This window comes from Grammomys surdaster, unplaced genomic scaffold, assembly GCF_004785775.1.
Source record: "Grammomys surdaster isolate TR1022 unplaced genomic scaffold, NIH_TR_1.0 99, whole genome shotgun sequence".
In the NCBI taxonomy this organism is placed as follows: Eukaryota; Metazoa; Chordata; class Mammalia; order Rodentia; family Muridae; genus Grammomys; species Grammomys surdaster.
This window is the reverse complement of record NW_021604578.1, coordinates 17,433,984-17,455,443: the sequence shown is the minus strand read 5'-3', so window position 1 is coordinate 17,455,443 and position 21,460 is coordinate 17,433,984. Positions and strand designations below refer to the sequence as shown.

The following is a 21,460-nucleotide window of genomic DNA, read 5'->3' as shown; positions in this document are numbered from 1 at the left end:
CTCCCTCCCTCCCTCCCTCCCTCCCTCCCTCCCTCCCTTCCTTCCTTCCTTCCTTCCTTCTTAATAGAGATTTTCTTGGTGAGACTTGTCCTGGAACTTGCTCTGTAGACAAGGCTGGCCTTGAACTCACAGAGATTCATCTGTTTCTGCCTCCTGAGTGCTGGGATTAAAGGTGTGCACCACTACAGCCTGGCTTTGAGCTTTTCTCTAAACAGCAGTCATCCTATAATTTGACGTGAGAATGTATGCCCAGAGTACTGTGGCCCAGCTCAACAATGCCTCGACATTTCAGTGTCTGTAGACCCTCCAGGAACAGAAATTCATGCAGGATAGTAGGAAATAAGGGAAGAGGCCAGGCACTTGGTCCAAGAAGATTTGACCAGTTATTTAAAAAACATAGAGATTTGAGCGTTGGTCAGCAAGTATCATTAAACTGTCCTCTGAGCTATGTCTAATGAAATTAGATGAGCACGGGACCCAGCAGAGGCTGTCACAGAATGGGGTATGTGCTGACAGGCTGCTTCATATTAGGTCTTCAGGACACCAAGGTGGCAAACAGTGGGCAGTGATAGCACTGGCTATAAACAGGGGTTGACAATGGTCTTGGAATATTGTAACCAACAACCTTGGCTTCACCTTCAATGATGACCATGACTTGACTCTTCTACACAGAGAGTTGGAATATAAAAGAACAGAGTGACCATGGTAGCAACAAAGTTAGATAGTTTGGGATTTATTATTCTCAGGGATTCCCAAAGGCTCAGAAAAGAACTTCCTGTGGTGTGTGGTAAGTGCACACACACTTGTGTGTGTGTTAGAGCTCTTTCAAAATGATTGGGGTCGAAGCCAGAAGATGATTTTGAGTCCATTACTATTTTCCTATTATATTCCTGGCTTGCATGCCTAAGGTATCCTGTCACATTAGTGTTAACCACTTGCCTCAAACAGTGCACACATCAGTCTTGTCCTTGTCTGGCAGAACATAAGTAAAATGGTTCTTTCTGTTGTCATTCTATTCAGTACAAGTCTCGAGCAACATTGGCCTTCAACTTCCTGGCCTTGCAAGGCAGGCTTTATATCTATCTTCAGCTGTGTCCTCTTCTCTTCCGCTTTTGAATTATTTTGAAAGGCCTGAGTGTATTACCAAGGCCCCTTTGTATCCAGATTGTCCTCTGGAGGGATCTCTATTTTTTTTCCTTTTTTCTTAAAAGAAAATCAGCTTGAGAACTGTTTTCTCCTTAGTAGATAAGTATTAACTTTATAATGAGAAACATTTGAAGATAAAATCACCAGAGAGCAAACTATTCTCTTTAGCTCTATGGCCCAGGTATAATTCATGTCAATATTTTCTTCCATATCATTCTATCCCTTTTTAAAACATTTATATACAATATAATATATATATATGTATATATATGTATATTTACATATAATATATATGTATTTACAATATATGTAAAAATATCTGTAAGCACACTCCTGCCATTGCTTGACATTTTGTAGACTCTTCTCATTTATCAATATGTCATGCTTCCTCTGTATCATTTATTCTCCTGGATGTTATTATTAGTTACTATGATATATTTCAATGTTTTTTTATGTATTCTGTTAGTTTGTTTTCTAAAATGAAAATGGTAGCCTGACCTTCCCCCTTCCCAGTTTAAGAACACTGTTCACTGATTTTCTAACTTTTTTTTAATCAGCATAAGTTAAAACTGTCTGCCAATTGCCTATATAAAAATAATGTCTTCTTGTTATACTTTGTATTCCTTTGATTGTTAATATGGCTATTTTTTGTACCATTTGTATTTTTCTCTCATGATTGTTATGGCACTGGTATTCATTTGAAGTTATCTGTGATTTAGCTTTTTAGTTTATTTCCAAATCTAAATTCTCCACTTTCTCTGTCAGGAGTCCCAGACTTTTTGTTCATGCTGATGTCTTACCCAAGAATCTGGAAATCTGCTTTTCTAAAGCTTCTCTTGCCATTCCCAGATGTTAGCCTTGTACAGCCACAGAATGAGATGTCACAGTTATGGTGCTTGAATTGCACCTTGCTTCCAATACTTAATTGTTCATATGAAAGCCAATTACCCTCATCCATTCAATACCATGATTATGGTGGGATTGAAATCTTTTCCTTAATGAAGCCACAGGACTGACTGAAGGAGAAGGGTTAGATATGGACAATAAGCTATAGCTTGGTGGAATATGGGAAAGGGCATACTCTGTGGCTCTTTGAATGTGTAAGGATGTGTAAGGAGTCCTAACGATGCATGGTGGGAAAGCAGACAGAGGCAGCCCTTGTTGGTTGGATGTTATGTAATACTATAGTGGCATCTAATTAAGAGACCAGGATCATCTTCTAGAGAGGAAAATAAAGAAAAGTTGTGGGAGTTCAGGCAACATTAAGGAGGCATTAAGGAAGGATGTTGAATGAAGAACAGGATCCAATGCCTATAGCTGTTAGAAACAAGGCTAAGATGGGGCTAATAGCCAGGGAATTGAAGGGAGAATCCTTCCTTCCTAAGTCAGGAGGCCAAGTACTATTGAAGTAGCAATGATGGGGTGGAATTAGATATAGGAGGGACCACTCTGAAGAACAGAAAGTCAGCCAGGACTGACTTCCTCATCCCCTTCTTAGTCCTCAGTTCTTTATACCCTGGCTTACTCCTACATAACTGCATGAACACACCTCTCACGGTCTGTAATTGAGCCATTACCATATTAAGTAGCTATGTTTACATCTATATAATTTTCTCTTATATCTGATGCTAGTGATTATTCTTTTATGTGGACATGTTTTCCATGGTTTCATGTTACCCAGTCTCTTCTCATTCTTCCTGAGCCATGACCTACCATTAATTTTCTCTCTGATGATGCTTCCAAAGATCTAGTGTTTGCTCATTTACCATTTGATATCTTCTATATATGAAGTTTCTAGTGTCACTATGTGTTGTCAGCTCTAGAGCTTTCCTTAAACTGGAGTCTAGGATACCTAGCTGCCCACAGGAAAACTACTTGATAACTCTCTGCAGCTCAAGCTGACAAGGATGAAGAAAATAACTGTTGAATAGGTCAATGCCTAGAGCTCAGCACATCGTTTCTGTTGGTTCTAATCTGCTTCTCTTCCTGTTTTAGTTTCCCCCTATATGAAGTGATAATGGCTTTCTTAGAGCATGGGGAAGGGAGCTTTTTTGCATTTGACAGTTGCTTGTCTTTTATCAAAAGAAGAAGAGAAGGAAGAAGAAGAAGAGAAGAGGAAGGAGGGATATTTGGATGGTACAGAATTTTTTTTTTTCAGGGTTGGAGGTCAGAGGACAACCTCCAGTGTCATCCACAGGGATGTTACTTACCTACTTGATGCTGGGATTAGAAATGAATTACAAGCATATGCCACCATGTCTGGCCTACTCACAAGAGTTTTGGGACTTGAACCTTGTGCTTATAGGGCAAGTGCTTCACTGACTGAGCCATTGTTCCAGACCCGTGCAGCATAGTTTTGACTAAGTGGGATTAATTCTCTCTTCTTCTTGCTGTTGTCTTCACCCTGCTCGCCATTGTGTGGGTGTGAGAAGCCTAGCTTCCAAGGCCTGAGCTGGTGTCTGTATTTGCATAATTCACTGCTTCTCAAACTTCAGAATGTAAAGAATTCACCTGGAAAGTTGTTCCTGTAAGATTTTCACGTGCAGCTTGGACAGATAACAGCAGACCAAATGGTTCCATGAGGGGAAGTTTATTAAGAGAGAGAGAGAGAGAGAAGAGAAAGAGGAGTAGAGGCTGGCCATGACCACGTGGAGTGAGGGGGAAAGGGAGAGGGGACAGGAACCTGCAGGCGCTGGGTCAAGGACCAAGAGAGCAAGAGAGCAAGAGATCGAGGAGGGGGCAAGCAGCCCCTTTTATAGTGGGCAGGCCCACCTGGCTGTTGCCAGGTAACTGTGGGGAGGAGCATGCCTAGGTGTTGCCAGGTAACTGTGGAGGTGGAGTTTAGACAGAATACTAACAGTTCCTGCAGTGTTGGTTCCTACTTGTGAGATTCTAGCACAAAGGGATGGCTTAGAAATTGGAGCCTTCAGAAACCTCCTAGGTATTTATAATAAAATGGGTCACACAGCATACTTTGAAAAGCACTGCCATGGTGTGTTGGAGATTCTGGCTGCTTTTTGTCTTTAGCTATTAGTCATCTCTACTCCTGAAAATCCCACTCAGTCAATATGCAGTATATTCTGAAGTTTTCCCCCATGAGACTTGTGGATGTAGATTTGCTGGCAACCACTTGCATGTCCATGGATCAGCATCCATAAGCTGCACCTTGTTTTTCTTATAGGCTACTTTGGATGGAAATTAAGTACAGTCTTTGAATTAACTGGACAGATAAATCCACATATCTTATTCACTGGGAGGATAGAACTTTTTTTTTTATGACTGGATATGATGTTTGGGTTTTGAGAACAAGGGGGATTTTTTTTTGTCTTACAATTTCATTATAAAATATCAAACCAGATATGTGGAAGCTTATCTAGTTAACTGTTTTCAATCTAGGGCAAAGCTGTCTTCCTTAGAATATATGTGTGGTTAGTTTATTACTGTTGGTTGTTTGTCTTATTCTGTGTTTTGTGCTTCTGAGGCAATGCCACCTATTACTGGTACCCTGGCCAAGGTCATATTTAAGTCTTTTCCTTTTCAAAGCTCATGGTCTAAAAGATATTTCTCTTTGCCAGAGGTAGAGTGTACATTCAAAAAAAAAAAAGGAATTATTTATGGCTCGAATTCTTGTGGGCTATACAGTCAAGAAATTTACATGTGCTCAATAGTTTCTTTATAATAACAACATCCAGGCAAGCAATACTCATAAACTTTACATAACCTCAAACTTGACAACACAGCGAGCCATTAATTGGCCTCGAAGATTTTAATATTCCTTTTTCATTTGCTTCTGTTTCCTTCTCCCTCTGCTTGATGACTTTCCTCGTGACTATTATTTTAATGACTTTGGTAAAATTTAAATGACAATTGGTCACTTTTGCTACTTGGTAATTATAAATAATTCTGGGTTTCAACTGGGATCTTTCAAAATGTTGCATGGAGCAAGAATATCTTCTGTTTTCTGCCTCCAGCGAAGACTTTAAAAGGGTCAGCAGGAGGGAACCGCGGGAGATAGATGTGCTGGGGCAGAGATTAGTGAGATTTCCTGTTCATTACAGGATTTCCCATTAGGGACAATTTAGGCATCGAAGACTGGAAGGTTGAGCATGATTGTTGTTTGAGGCACGCAATTAGGAGCTGGGCAGGAATTGTAAGTATGTAACTCCAGTCAAGGGAATTCTTAGAAAAGTCTAGTGTTTGAGAGAACAAAATTTGGAAGAGAATAAAAATAATTTGGCTCTGCTACTGTCTGTCTAACTTGGGCATATTAATCAACCACTCTGTACCTCTGATTACCTTGCTCATAGATATTCAATGAGAATAGCATCATTCATCCATGGTTTAGAGTTACTGTGAGGATCAGCAGCAGCTAGTACTTTCATTCCTTTATTCATTCAGTGCAGTGCTGTTTGCTAACTACTCTGCTCGGGGCTAGAGATGCAGTGATTGAGCATGAAAAACACAGACTCCTCAGTGTCATGAGATTTCTTGTCTAGATGAGGTGAGAGAGGCCCACGCACATCCATGCTTATTAAACTCTGTGATTCGTGATGTGAAAGAATAAAAAAGACACTAGAATAGAAAGGATCCTTGGTAGGAAAGTCAGTAGACAGTGGGCAGAGAATGAGAGACTGAGCTTTGGAATGTTGGGGCCATATGGGGTCAGGTTACCACTGAGAAGGTGATTTATGCCAGGATTCGGCTCACTTTCCACAAGACCCCGTGAAACAGATAGGTTGGGGGAAGGGGTCAGTGTTTTCCAAATAAGGAAATTTAAGTTTAGAAGACTGAATCTGTTGCCCAGTTCTAGTGAGTAGCAGGTTGGCAGGGCTGGAGTTAGAACTCCAGTGCTCAAGATTGCTACCATGACATGCCAGGCACAGTATGTCTTGCAGGAGAGGAGGCTTAAAGACCACCCAGCTGGCACAGTCACACTATGGATGAAGAAAGAGGCAAGAGAGAATATCGTGTGACTTGTCCTGTGACTTGCTCATGGTGTGGAGGATGCCACAAGCAACTAGGTCTCTCCTGAGAACACCTTTGAAGGCTAACTCATCTACACACCTTCCTCCCTGCATGCTTTTGTCAGACTGGCTTTCTGTGGAACTCTAAATGACCAAGCCAGACTCACCTTCTTACTATACATTCCTCTAACAGTTGGCTGATACTTGAACTTTTAGAGTGCAGGGTAGTTTGTTGAAAGTCACATCAAGTTAACAGATTTTGTTCTAGCAGACATTCTTGGTTTTGTTTTCTCTTGAATGCATACATGGACATTATAAGAATAAATTGAATCAACATTTTAAGTTTCCTTTAAAGAGAGCCTTTTCTCCTCTGAGAGGCATCTCCCCATCCTTTCTTTGATTTTTCTCCAGAATCATAACACTTTAAGGATTATTCTATGAGTAGGCAAGAATACATATGTACATATCCTTTTTTGCATAAGACACAACATGCCATGTTGCATGTAGATTATATTCTCTCTCTCTCTCTCTCTCTCTCTCTCTCTCTCTCTCTCTCTCTCTCTCTCTCTCTCTCTCGTATGTGTGTATGTGTTTCTTTAGTACTGGGATTGAATAGATATAATAATATCTGCATACTTATGGTAGAATGACCATGTCAACTGCTGTGTGTGCTTTCAGTTGATTGATAGTTCTAAATGGTCCCCTGATGGGTTAAATGTGCCTGAAAGCTATATGTAAGAGAATCATCTTCAAGCTGGGTGACCAATGAACAGTCCCTTTCTTTGTGAAGCTAGTTGGTGAGAGGGGTGTTTCCAGGGGACAGCTTCCACTTCCCCTGCTCTGGCTATCTCACATTCCCTCATCTCTTGCCAGTATATCTATATGCATACCTGAGGCTGTTGGCACCAGAATGCCAGAAAATACAGGATCTCCCTGATGCTTTGAACTCTGTCTTGAAGTCTCCCTGTAATTCACTGACTTTATTTGAGTCTAGCTTTTGAACATATATTTTCCTTAGTTGTGTTCCATGGCATACTGTCAAGCCTTGTTCTAAAGGGTGAGGCAAATAAAAAGGGGAAGGAAGAAATGGGGCAAGCAGTAAAAGAGGGGAAGGAGGAGGAAGAGGAGGAGGGAGAGAAGGAGGAAAATAAGAAAGAGGAGGAGGAGGATGAAGAAGAGGAGGAGGAGGAAAATGAGGAGGAGGAGGAGGAGGAGGAGGAGGAGAAGGAGGGGAAATGATACAAACACAGAATGCTAACTTAGAAAAATTACTTTTCACCGGGCGGTGGTGGTGCACGCCTTTAATCCCAGCACTTGGGAGGCAGAGGCAGGCGGATTTCTGAGTTCGAGGCCAGCCTGGTCTACAGAGTGAGTTCCAGGACAGCCAGGGCTATACAGGAAAACCCTGTCTCAAAAAACCAAAAAAAAAAAAAAAAAAAAAAGAGAAATTACTTTTCTTTATTTTTTGGCATAAATTCATTGTATCAAATAATGAGTTTCATTATGACATATTAATGATGCATATCATATGCATTGATCATATTTATCCATATTATCTTCTCTTGTCCCTCCCTTCCTCCTCTCATGGGCCTTTTCCTTTTCACAATAGTCTGTTTTTCATGTCTTTTGCTTTAAGAAGAATGTTTCACACTTCTCTTGTATAACACAATTTCTGGTTTCATCGATTTTCTTGAAAATAGCAATAATTTTGTTTTCCTTATGTTTGAGTAAAACTACATTTTGTATGCATGCTACATTCTACATTCTCTTTCTATTAATCTGTTAAATATAACTGTGCACATACCTCTATTGCATGCTGACTTCAAGTCTTTGGGTGTCTACACAGAAATGGTAGAACTAGGTCAAAAAGTTTAGGGATTCCCATACTGGCTTCACTGATTTGCCCTCCTACCAGCTGTGCATCGTGCCCCCACATCCTCATCAACATTTGCTGTTGTTTCTTGGCATTGGTAATTCTGACAGGAGTAAAGTAGAATCTTGGCATGTTTTGATTTATGATTCCTCGATGCCTGAAACATTATTACGTTTCATATTTTTATTCCTGTCAAACTTTTGGTCTTCCTGCTTCAATGTCCCAAATGTTGGCTTCAAAGGGATGCATTTCCATACCCACCCAGGGAACCTGAATTTCTTGTTGCTATTACAAAACTTGTTTTTTGGGGGGGTTACCTTTTTAGATTTTGATTCTTTTTTTTTTATTGGATATTTTATTTACATTTCATATGTTATCCCCGTACCCCATCCCCCACCCACCTGGGAACCCCCCATCCCCTTACCCCTCCTCCTTCTTCTCCGTGGATGTAACCCCCACCTACCCCCCCCCACTCCCACTTCCCCACCCTCAAAATTCCCACCACCTGGGGCGTCCAGCCTTCATGAGGTCAAGGATCTCTTCTTCCACCTGTGCCCAGAAGGGCCCTCCACTCTTACATATTCAGCTGAAGCCCTGGATCCCTCCATAAGTGCTCCCAGGCTGGTGGTTAGGACCCTGGGAGCTGTGGTTGGTTGGTATTGTTGCTCTCCTCATGGTGCCACAAACCCTTTCAGCTCCTTCAGTCCTCACTCTAACTCCTCCATTGAGAACCCCATGATCAGTTCAATGGCTAGTTGTGAGCATCTGCCTCTGAATATGTCAGACTCTTGAAGGCCTCTGAGGAGACATCCATATCAGGCCCTTATCGGCATGCACTTCCTGACTTCCACATCAGCATCTACCTTTGGTGACTGCACATGGGATGGATACTCAGGTGGAAAGGTCTTCAAATGGCCCCTCCTTCAGTTTCTGTCCCTCACTTTGTCTCCATATTTGTTCCCTTGAGTATTTTGTTGCTCCTTCTAAGAAGAACTGAATCACCCCCACTTGGTCTTCCTTTTTTATGAGCTTCATGTGGCCTGTGAGTTGCATCTTGGGCATTTCAAGGTTCTGGGCTAATATCCAATAATCAGTGAGTGAATACCATGTGTGTTCTTTTGTGATTGGCTTACTTCACTCAGGATGATAATTTCTAGTTCCATCCGTTTACCTAGGAACCTCTCGAATTCATTGTTTTTAATAGCTGAGTAATACTCCATTGTGTAAATATACCACATTTTTTGAATCCATTCCTCAGCTGAAGGACATCTGGGTTCTTTCCAGCTCCTGGCTATTATAAATAAGGCTGCTATGAACATAGTTGAGCATATGTCCTTGTTATATGTTCGAGCATCTTCTGGGTATATGCCTAGGAGTGGTATAGCTGGATCTTCAGGTAATGCTATGTCCAATTTTCTGAGGAACTGCCAGACTGATTTCCAAAGTGGTTGCACCATCTTGCAGTCCCACCAACAATGGAGGAGTGTTCCTCTTTCTCCACACCCTCGCCAGCATCTACTATCACCTGAGTTTTTAATCTTAGCAATTCTGACTGGTGTGAGATGGAATCTCAGAGTTGTTTTGATTTGCATTTCCCTGATGACTAAGGACACTGAACATTTCTTTAGGTGCTTCTCGGCCATTCGAGTTTCTTCCGTTGAAAATTCTTTGTTAAGCTCTATACCCCATTTTTTAATAGGGTTATTTGGTTGTCTGGAGTCTAATTTCTTGAGTTCTTTGTGTATATTGGATATTAGCCCTCTATCAGATGAAGGATTGGTAAAGATCTTTTCCCAATTTGTTGGTTGTCGTTTTGTCCTATTGACAGTGTCCTTTGCCTTACAGAAACTTTGCAATTTTATGAAGTCCCATTTGTCAATTCTTGATCTTAGAGCATATGCCATTGGTGTTCTGTTCAGGAACTTTTCCCCTGTGCCCAAGTATTCGAGGGTCTTCCCCACCTTCTCTTCTATTAGTTTCAGTGTATCTGGTTTTATGTGGAGGTCCTTTATCCATTTAGACTTGAGCTTTGTACATGGAGATAAGAATGGATCAATTTTCATTCTTCTACATGTTGTCCTCCAGTTGAACCAGCACCATTTGTTGAAAATGCTGTCCTTTTTCCACTGGACAGTTTTAGCTCCTTTGTCAAAGATCAAGTGACCATAGGAGTGTGTGTTCATTTCTGGGTCTTCAATTCTATTCCATTGATCTTCCTGCCTGTCTCTGTACCAATACCAGGTAGTTTTTATCACTATTGCTCTGTAGTACAGCTTGAGGTCAGGAATGGTGATTCCTCCAGAAGTTCTTTTATTGTTGAGAATAGTTTTCGCTATCCTGGGTTTTTTGTTATTCCATATGAATTTGAGAATTTCCTTTTCTAACTCTGTGAAGAATTGAGTTGGGATTTTAATGGGGATTGCATTGAATCTGTAGATTGCTTTTGGCAAGATGGCCATTTTTATTATATTAATCCTGCCAATCCATGAGCATGGGAGATCTTTCCATCTTCTGAGATCTTCTTTGATTTCTTTCTTCAGGGACTTGAAGTTCTTGTCGTACAGGTCTTTCACTTGCTTGGTTAGATTCACACCAAGGTATTTCATATTATTTGCAACTATTGTGAAGGGTGTCATTTCCCTAATTTCTTTTTCAGTCTGTTTATCTTTCATGTAGAGGAAGGCTACTGATTTGTTTGAGTTGATTTTATAACCAGCCACTTTGCTGAAGTTGTTTATCAGGTTTAGGAGTTCTCTGGTGGAAGTTTGGGGGTCACTTAAGTATACTATCATATCATCTGCAATAGCGATATTTTGACTTCTTCCTTTCCTATTTGTATCCCTTTGACTTCTTTTTGTTTTCTAATTGCTCTGGCTAGGACTTCCAGTACTATATTGAATAGGTAGGGGGAGAGTGGGCAGCTTTGTCTAGTCCCTGATCTTAGTGGGATTGCTTCAAGTTTCTCTCCATTTAGCTTGATGTTGGCTACTGGTTTGCTGTAAATTGCTTTTACTATGTCTAGGTATGGGCCTTGAATTCCTGATCTTTCCAAGACTTTTATCATGAAGGGATGTTGAATTTTATCAAATGCTTTCTCAGCATCTAGTGAGATGATCATGTGGTTTTTTTCTTTGAGTTTGTTTATATAGTGGATTACATTGATGGATTTCCGAATATTGAACCATCCCTGCATTCCTGGGATAAAACCTACTTGATCATGATGGATGATTGTTTTGATGTGTTCTTGGATTCGGTTTGCTAGAATTTTATTGAGTATTTTTGCATCGATGTTCATAAGGGAGATTGGTCTGAAGTTCTCTTTCTTTGTCGGGTCTTTGTGGGGTTTGGGTATGAGTGTATTTGTAGCTTCATAGAACGAATTGGGTAGTGTTCCTTCTGTTTCTATTTTGTGGAATAGTTTGAAGAGAATTGGTATTAGGTCTTCCTTGAAGGTCTGATAACATTCAGCACTAAAACCATCTGGTCCTGGGCTTTTTTTAGTGGGGAGACTTTTAATGACTGCTGCTATTTCCCTAGGGGTTATGGGACTATTTAGATGGTTTATCTGCTCCTGGTTTAACTTTGGGACCTGGTATCTGTCTAGGAAATTGTCCATTTCTTCCAGGTTTTCCAGTTTTGTTGAGTATAGGCCTTTGTAGTAGGATCTGATGATTTTTTGAATTTCTTCAGTCTCTGTTGTTATGTCTCCCTTTTCAGTTCTGATTTTATTAATTTGGAGACTGTCTCTGTGCCCTCTGGTTAATCTGGCTAACGGTTTATCTATCTTATTGATTTTCTCAAAGAACCAACTCCTGGTTTTATTGATATTTTGTATTGTTCTTTCTGTTTCTATTTGGTTGATTTCAGCCCTGAGTTTGATTATTTCCTGCCTTCTACTCCTCCTGGGTGTATTTTCTTCTTTTTGTTCTAGAGCTTTTAGTTGTGCAGTCAACTTGTTAGTGTGTGCTCTTTTCAGTTTCTTTTTGTAGGCACTTAGAGCTATGAGTTTTCCTCTTAGCACTGCCTTCATGGAGTCCCACAAGTTTTGGTATGATGTGTCTTCATTTTCATTGAATTCTAAAAAGTCTTTAATTTCTTTCTTTATTTCTTCCTTGACCAAGTCATCATTGAGTAGAGAGTTGTTCAGTTTCCATGTGCACGTGGGTTTTCCATTGGTTTTGTCATTATTAAAGACCAGTCTTATTCCGTGGTGATCTGATAAGATGCAAGGGATTATTTCAATCTTTTTGTATCTGTAGAGGCCTGCTTTGTGACCAATTATATGGTGTATTTTGGAGAAGGTACCATGAGGTGCTGAGAAAAAGGTATATTCTTTTGTTTTAGGATGAAATGTTCTATAGATGTCTGTTAAGTCCATTTGGTTCATAACTTCTGTTAATGTCAAAGTGTCTCGATTTAGTTTCTGTTTCCATGATCTGTCCATTGCTGAGAGTGGGGTGTTGAAATCCCCCACTATTATTGTATGAGGTGTAATGTGTGTTTTGAGCTTTAGTAAAGTTTCTTTTATGTATGTAGGTGCCCTTGCATTTGGAGCGTAGATGTTCAGAATTGAGAGTTCACCTTGGTAGATTTTTCCTTTGATGAGTATGAAGTGTCCTTCCTTATCTTTTTTGATTAATTTTGGATGAAAGTCGATTTTATTTGATATTAGAATGGCTACTCCAGCTTGTTTCTTGGGACCATTGGCTTGGAAAATTGTTTTCCACCCTTTTATTCTGAGGTAGTGTCTGTCTTTGTCACTGAGGTGCGTTTCTTGTATGCAGCAAAATTCTGGGTCTTGTTTGTGTATCCAGTCTGATAGTCTGCGTCTTTTTATTGGGGAATTGAGACCATTGATGTTAAGAGATATTAAAGAAAAATGATTGTGGCTTCCTGTTATTTTTGCTATTAGAGGTAAAGTTATGTTTGTATAGTTATCTTCTTTTGGGGTTGTTGGAAGATTACTTCCTTCCTTTTTCTAGGTTGTAGTTTCCCTCCTTGTGTTGGCGTTTTCCATCAATTATCCTTTGAAGTGCTGGGTTTGTGGGAAGATATTGTGCAAATTTGGTTTTGTCATGGAATATCTTGGTTTCACCATCTATAGTGATTGAGAGTTTTGCTGGGTATAGTAATCTGGGTTGGCAATTGTGTTCTCTTAGGGTCTGTATGATGTCCGTCCAGGCTCTTCTGGCTTTTATAGTCTCTGGTGAGAAGTCTGGTATAATTCTTATAGGTCTGCCTTTGTATGTTACTTGACCTTTTTCCCTTACTGCTTTTAGTATTTTTATTTTGTTTTGTGCATCTGATGTTTTGATTATTATGTGACGGGAGGTATTTCTTTTCTGGTCTAGTCTATTTGGTGTTCTGTAGGCTTCTTGTATGTTTATGGGCATCTTGTTCTTTAGGTTAGGGAAGTTCTCCTCAATAATTTTTTTTTAAAGATTTATTTATTTATTTTATTTATGAGTACACTTTATTTTATTTATGAGTACACTGTCGCTGGCTGTCTTCGGACACACCAGAAGAGGGCATCCAATCTCATTACGGATGGTTGTGAGCCACCATGTGGTTGCTGGGATTTGAACTCAGGACCTCTGGAAGAGCAGTCAGTGCTCTTAACCGCTAAGCCATCTCTCCAGCCCTCTCCTCAATAATTTTGTTGAAGATATTTATTGGCCCTTTAAGTTGGGACTCTTCATTCTCATCTATACCTATTATCCTTAGCTTTGGCCTTCTCCTTGTGTCCTGGATTTCCTGGATGTTTTGAGTTAGGAGTTTTTTGCATTTTGCATTTTCTTTGACAACTGTGTCAATATTTTCTACCGTATCTTCTGCATTTGAGATTCTCTCTTCTCTCTCTTGTATTTGGTTGGTGATGCTTGCGTCTATGACTCCTGATCTCTTTCTTAAGTTTTCTATTTCCATGGTTGTCTCCCTTTGAGCTTTTTTTATTGTTTCTATTTCCATTTTCAGATCCTGAATGTTTTTGTTTAATTCCTTCTTTGTGTTTTCTTACATTTCCTTAAGGGATTTCTGTGATTCCTCTTTAAGGGCTTCTATCTGTTTACTTGTACTCTCCTGTATTTCTTTAAGGGAGTTACTTAATTCCTTCTTATAATCCTCTATCATCATCATGAGAAGTGATTTTAATTCTGAATCCTGCTTTTCAGGTGTGATGGGATGTTCAGGGCTTGCTATATTGGGAGAACTGGGTACTGATGATGCCAAGAAACTTTGGTTTCTGTTGCTTATGTTCTTGCACTTGCCTTTCGCCATCTGGTTAGCTCTAGTGTTGCCTGCCCTTACTGTGTAAGACTGGAGTCTGTATTTCCAGTTATCTTGCTTGTTGCAGAGCTCCTCAGAGTCCAGATGTCTCTGTAGTCTTATGATCCTAATCTTGGTGTCTGCTGCTCTGAGTGCAGTGGCTCCTCGGCTGCTCTGAGTACAGTGGCTCCTCTAGGATGACTCAGGAGTCAGTATCTCCCCAGGACAGGAGCAGACCAACTCTGTGTCTGCCCCAGCCCACAGGACCAGGCAGGGGAGGAAGGGAAGTGGAATTCCGGAGGGGCGGGGTTTGGGTAGCTGCTGTGTCCTGAATGGCCCTGGCTCCCAGATGTATCTCTGGGGCTTTGGGAGTGAGATGGAGTTCTTACCGGCTGCTCTGAGTGCAGTGGCTCCTCTAGGATGACTCAGGAGTCAGTATCTCCACAGGACAGTAGCAGACCAACTCTGTGTCTGCCCCAGCCCACAGGACCAGGCAGGGGAAGAAGGGCTAGATTTTGATTCTTGCAGGAGATGTTGAACTACCAATTTCTCTTCTTTCCTTTCCCTCCCTCTCTCCCTCCCTCCCTCCCTCCGTCCCTTCCTCCCTCCCTCCTTTTCTTCCTCCCTCCCTTTCTTTTTGAAGAACAGAACATCTATTTTATTATTACTAATATTAATTGTTGAATAATCTTTTAAAAAATTCATTCTTCTCTCATATATTACATACAACTGTGGTTTCCCCTCCATCCTCCTCCGAGTCCCCCCCCCCCTTCCTCTTTCACTCAGATTCACTCTTCTTCCTTCTTTTTTTAAAAAAAGGCAGGCCTTCAAGGATATCAACCAAACATGGCATAACATGTTGCAATAATGTTACAAACATCCCCTCTCCCCCATATAAAGGGTAGATGAGGCAACCCAGTAGGAAGAAAAAGGTCCCAAAAGCAGGCAAAAGAGTCAGAGGCAGCAGAGGGCTTAAATCACACCCATACAGGTTCCCTGATGGTCACTTAAGTCTCTGTGAGCCCCTATGAGCCCTAGTTAGTTGATTCTGTGAGTCATTCTCGTGTGGTGTCCTTGATCCCTCTGGTTCCCACAGTCCTTTCTCCTCATCTTCTATAGTTGAATAATGGTTTTATGGTCCTTTTGATGTTAAGCAAGAACCACCAATTTCTAATTTGTGTGAATGTGTTCTTTGTTAGCAGTAGGGTCTTTGAGATAGGCTGCATCATGGCTGGCCAGCTTGATTCCTTGTGTGTTGCCTGGGAATGGTGGTATTCCACAGGTGTCTCAGTTCCTGAGATAATAGCCTGTCATAAAGAGTACAGGTGCAGAAGTCTGGGTTACTCAGTTTGCATTACTTAGAACGAATTTTAACACTATTTATTTTATGTTTCTTTATGTGCATGTGTATGTCTGTGTATCTGGCATGTATAGGGGGTGCTCGTGGCAAGGGGAAGAGGTTATCAGATCATCTGGAGCTAGAGTTACAAGGGCTTGTGAACTGCCCACCATAGGTTCTGGGAATTGAACCTGGGTCTTCTGAGAAAGAAGACTTAATTGTTGAGCCATCTCTCTAGCTCCAGAATGATTATTTTTATCTGCTATAAATTAATAGACATTTTTTGGTAATATATTTAAAAAGGGATCTGCCAGATCAAGAAAAAATTGTTAATAATAAAACCTATCGATCTAATATAATTCCCTCTTTTATATATAAAGAAACTATTTAGGGAAAGAGAGCTGACTTATCCAAGGTGGTAATAATAATAATAACAATAATAATAATAATTTTTATGTTTGCACTGGAACCATCTGGGAATGAACATGTTGAAAGACTCTCAGCGAAGCTGTTCTCACCACTGATACTTATTTTCATCTAGAGATTCAAGAAGGACTTGTCATATAGTGTGACTCAAGAGAAAACTGTAAAATGCACTTTCTGACTCTGTTCCTCTGACTCCACCCACCTTCCTTCCAGAGGACTTGGAGAGAGAGCAAGAAGCACTGAGTTTGGTTTGCAGAACTTGAGATCTGCTTCAGATGCTGATCATACCACAGTGGTGGGTCCTCAGTCTGGTGTCTTATTTCTAAAGTAACCATCACTGAGCTTTACCTGTTCCCTACAAATGAGGCATGCTTGTTCTATGAGACTAGGTGATTACCCTATGATGCTGTAAGAGAATCATCACAAAGAACTTTAGAGAAAACTCCCAAGAGACAACAGAATACTTGTAAAAGTCATATAGAAACTACAAACACAAGGGAAAAATGCCCAAACATGTATTTGTAAGCCCAAGCAAAAAGAAAGGAAATTGATAAGTTCTCTAACCAAACTCAGTGCTTCTTGCTTTCTCCAAGTCCTCTGGAAGGAAGGTAGGTGGAATCAGAGGAACAGAGTCAGAAATAGGAGCATTGCCCAGTGTCTTAGTTAACTTTCCTATTGCTGAGACAAAAAATAATTACCAAGACAGCTTTTTAAAAGAATGTGTTTAATTTGGCAGGATTCAGAAGGTTAAAGTTCATGATGGTGTAGCAAAAAAAGAAAAAAAAAAGTTGAGAGCTCTCATCTTGGTCCACAGCCATATGGTAGAGAAAACATGGCTCATTGGGAATGCCATGAGTCTTTTGAAAATCAAAGCCTACCTCCCAAAGACACATCTCCTCCATCAAAGCCACAAGGTCTAGTCCTTTCCAATATGGGAGCCACTCTCATCCAAACCACCACACATAAGTTAGAATGAGGATGCCTCAGCCTTTAGACATGTTTGGAACAGTTTCCTCTGCATAGCAGCCCTTGATGAAAGCACAGTTCATACAACTCTCAGGCCAGACTTTTCTTTCTTTTAGTTTCCAACTGTTACAGCCATGTGAAGAATTTTGAAAAAAAAAATCCACTTTGTGGTATTTAGCTAAGCTCTTCAAATACACATGAATATTTGCATCCCTTGAGGCACCATTTGGCCAAGCTCTATATATTTAATTCTTTTAATTTTACCATCATAAATTGATATTTATGGCTCTTTGATCTTTGTATGCCCATTCAGTAATAAACCAAACTGAGCTTCTTACTAATGGACCCAGACCTCCTTCTCACCAGATGCTGGGAGGAGGGTAGATATTCAGTACAAGCTTATCCCTCTGTGACTGTACAGGTTTTCTTTGCAGAAGAACAGAGGAAATTGTGGTTCCGAAATGTTATTGGAATGGAGTGATGAGAGACTTGCACGGGAAAGCAAGGAACAGCAAAACTTTATATAAAAGACTTGGCTCCTCATATGGGGCCTTCTGGAATTTCCTTGCCCTGGAACCCCTCCCTGTTCCAAATAGGACTGAGTAAATAGATATGAAAACGCACATAGCCGGGATTGTTTGTTCTGGCTGCTTTCATTTGGTTGCTTGGATGTTAGAAGTATGAAGAGTTTGGTTCAGAACCTAGTTTGGGTCTCCTTCACAGGTGTGTGTGGAGGCCTAGGGGATCTCTGTGGGTGAAGGGGGTTCAGAATTCATCATTATTCTCATTTGGATCTAGTATTTCCAATGCATGTCTGCATGAACTGTCTTCTCATTATTTGCCTGCTGTGGGTCTGTTTGTGGAAGCATGCTGTTCATTATAGTGTAGTGGGGAATGGGCACAGTAAAGGTCTGTAATTCGAGACCTTGAATTTGATGTTTGGAACATTTGTGAGTCAGAACAGAGGATTTAACAAGATTAGAGAAGCTGATATGAAGGATGCTTACTGCTTATTGGAAGCAACATCACTTTCCTATATGTATTAAGTTTGGAATGGACTGAGATCAAGGTATAACTATTAGGATGGAAGACAGTGAAAGGCACAGACAACTCAATACTCAGGGACCAGACTCTCTTATGTACACGAGTTCTATGAATTCTAATTCAAGAGTCTTTTTTCCTTTTAGAGTGTTGTCTGTGGTTTCTCTGAGGTTGATGCAAGGTTAAAACACATATAGGAAGACAGAATGATGTCCTGGGCCACCTGGGGCTTATGTATCAGTTGAAGTAATCAGTATGATGAAAGGCTAGTAGAACCTTGTTCTTTAACTGCATTCATTCATTTCTTAAACATCAATATAATTGGGTCTTGTTGTATACTCTCATTGCTATGTGGCCAATGTATTTTTCTCTTCCATTTTAGTCATGGACTCTTCTATGCTTTGCAGACATTCATTTGCTCATTTTGATGGTTAGACTTCATTGTCAACTTGACTTGATTCAGAATCACCATGGACATACCTCTGGGTTTTCAGAAGACCCAGCCTGAGTATGGATGGCACCAGCCCATTAGCTGGGTTTCCAGGCTGAATGAAAAGGAGAACATGAGCATGGGCAAGCATTGCTCTCTGCCTCCCTACAAGTTCACCGAACGGAACCAGCTGCCTTAATAGTCTCGCTGCCTGCCATGCCTTTCCTGTCATGATAGACTTTATCTGTAATTTTCAAGTCAAATAAATGCTCCCTTCCTTAACTTCTCTTTTCAGTTATTGTCGAATCAATGAGAAATATCACTAGCAAGATTCATTCATGCACACATTCTTTAATTTCTCAATTACTTAACAAAAACTTATGAGGCACCTACTATATGCATGGACTGTACCTTAGTGAGACAGTGACTCATAGACAAGTCTCTATACTTTTAAGACTCTAGAGCGTGCAAATCAAGTACTCAAATAGTTCTCTTCAACCTCTCATGGATTTAGTGAGGAATGAGTAAGGTATAATGCACTGCAACTCTTGTTATCTTCCTCCTGACTCTCCAGCTTGAGCTTCTTCTAAGGTTTGGAAGTGGGTTTAGTGATGTATCTCCTCCTTCTTCCTTCATAGGACTCATGACTGGCATACAAAGCTTTTTAATGATCTGTATGGAAAGGAAGGGTTGGATTAATCCAAAGTCATTACAGGACAGATACTTAAATGAAGCTCAAGGGTTGGAGGGCTTTTGTACTGGTGTTTGCTTCCCAGGCCATTCGGTTTGACTTTTACCTTGAGGATCCTTCTGTTGTTATGAGGATGTCTGTAAACAAACAAAACAGGGACATGTGAGAAGGTGCCAGTGAGAGAGACACAGGGGATGGTGCCAATGTTGGCATCACAAAGGCTGGACTTTTAGTTAGTGTTGAAGTGAAATTGAGACAGCCCTCAGTATTGTTAGGGCCACAGCTGCTTTGGATAGAAAACAAAACAAAACAAAACAAAATAAAACAAAACAAAACCTGCTTCTGTACGTAGTGCCTAAGGGTTCCACTTCCACACTTTCTGCTGGAGAAGGGAGGGAAAGCCCACTAGACTGTCTTCACAGACATCATTCTTAGCCATGGACTTGTGAGGATGTCAACAGGCAAGATCAGGGGTGAACAAATATGTAAAAATAACTTTCATTCTCCTGATAAGTTGTTGTCTCTGAAGGTCTATTGTTTCTGTTAACATATGCCTAGTCCTGGAAACTTCTAGACTCCATACAATCTTATCTAGGCCTAGAATGTTTTCAGCCTCTGAGACTTACTGAAGTCTAAGTTCACCCCTTCCTAGTTCTTTCTGATCTCTGGCTGGTTGGTTCAATTCAGTTGTTCTGGCTCAAACTCCTTTCTAAGCTGACTGATTCAATCTGGCTTCTCTGGGCTTCTCCTGAATTGCTCTGCCTGGCCTCATATTAATTTCGGCAATATGTTCTAATCTTCTGTCTCCTCATTTCTCTGTCTTCGTCTGTGTCTAGCTTGTTCTCTCTTCAACCTGTCTCTGTAACACTCTTCCAGTAAAACTGACAACCTCTTCTGCATGCCCCTTGAGTAGCTTTCCATTCTTCTTTCTTCTCATGAGAGTTGGGCATTCCCTATTCTGTTAAACCTTTGCCTGATTCACCACTTTGTCTGCCACTCAATTAGACATCACTTTGAGACACAGGTGCTTCCTTCTACCAACTAACTTTACTGTCACTGTTTGTGATTAAAGGTGTGTACTAAGGGTGTGTCTGTACTCCAGCCAAAGAAATTAAAGGTGTGCTAAGGGCTGAGTTACACCACACCAAGAAACAGGTCTTTTCATTAAATAACACAATCTCAAGTTCACAGTGGGATCAAATATCCTGCAAGACAAATATAGCCCACAAAGTAGGACGAAGTGAATATCTTACTATAGGAATGCTTTACTATATCTAGGGACTGATGCTGATTACAGGCAGGCTGTATGTGGTGAAGAGTCTTTAACCACGTACCTTTTTGTCTACTTTCAGTTGATTTCTCTCCATTATAAGTCTGTGCCTTTTTCTTTGTACTCAGTACTCAACAAATATTTCTGAAATTGAGCAGATAGGAGTTAATAGTATTAGTTAAATAGACTTAGGAAAAGCCTGAGAAAATCATAATGTCAGTTTTTTCTTTTTTTTTCTTTTTTTCTTTTCTTTTTTTTGCATCAGTTTAGTCCTATTGGGCAAAATTTTATGAGACTTCCTTCAGTTTTAGGGCTTGGGGAAGCAGATGAAATCTTAATGGGTATGTTTTTTTTTTTTTTTCATTGACGTTAACTTGGGCCGTTAGCTGCCCAAGCTGGGAGAGAAAGGACCTTAGACAAAGTGAAGCCAGGATTGGAGCACCAGTTTGACATAGCTAGCATATCAACATGTTGGACCATTTATTTCCATGGGAGCAGAAACGAGAGCTTTCTTCTCCCTGTAGCTCTTCCTGGTCCATCTCTGATTGAGAGTAGGTAGCAGGAAACATAAAGGTCAGAGGAAAGCTTCTTTAAGCTTTCTTCTTGTTATTTGGCACGGATTTTGTGAGAGGATTGGGGTACTAATACTCATTTCCCCTTTATTTCCCAAGGTCACGGAAGACAAGGAGTCTAAAGAAGTTTCTACCCATTACCTCATTTTCAAGCCAATTTTGGAGAGAATTAAAACTAAATGATATTGTTAACCCCTTTAAAGTATACAGACCCAAAAGATAACATGGGAATAAAAATTCATGTGGTCAAGGTGCATAAAAATAAATAAAACAAAAACAAAACAAAGGTTCAGCTTCCTGTACTGTTACTTCTTGCTCTAAGGGAATAGTCCCATCGGTTCTTCAGCTGAAAGGCAAGAGAGCACCATGCTGGGGTCTGAGCCCATGAGGTGTCATCATATAGAGAGCAGAGAGGACATGAGTCAACTGTCTCAACCTTGGATTACATCTCTGTAGCCCAATTTGACATGAGTCTTTA

General features: G+C 40.4%; 1 long non-coding RNA gene across 1 annotated transcript in view; it reads left to right on the top strand.

Moving 5' to 3' along the window:
- The window catches only part of LOC114635738, a 156,870-nt gene extending 135,681 nt beyond the window's left edge, over window positions 1-21,189 (top strand). The window contains exon 3 of the long non-coding RNA XR_003713519.1: window positions 21,082-21,189. This is a non-coding gene — a long non-coding RNA (uncharacterized LOC114635738). The remainder of the gene's footprint in view (window positions 1-21,081) is intronic.
- Window positions 21,190-21,460: the final 271 nt, after the last annotated feature.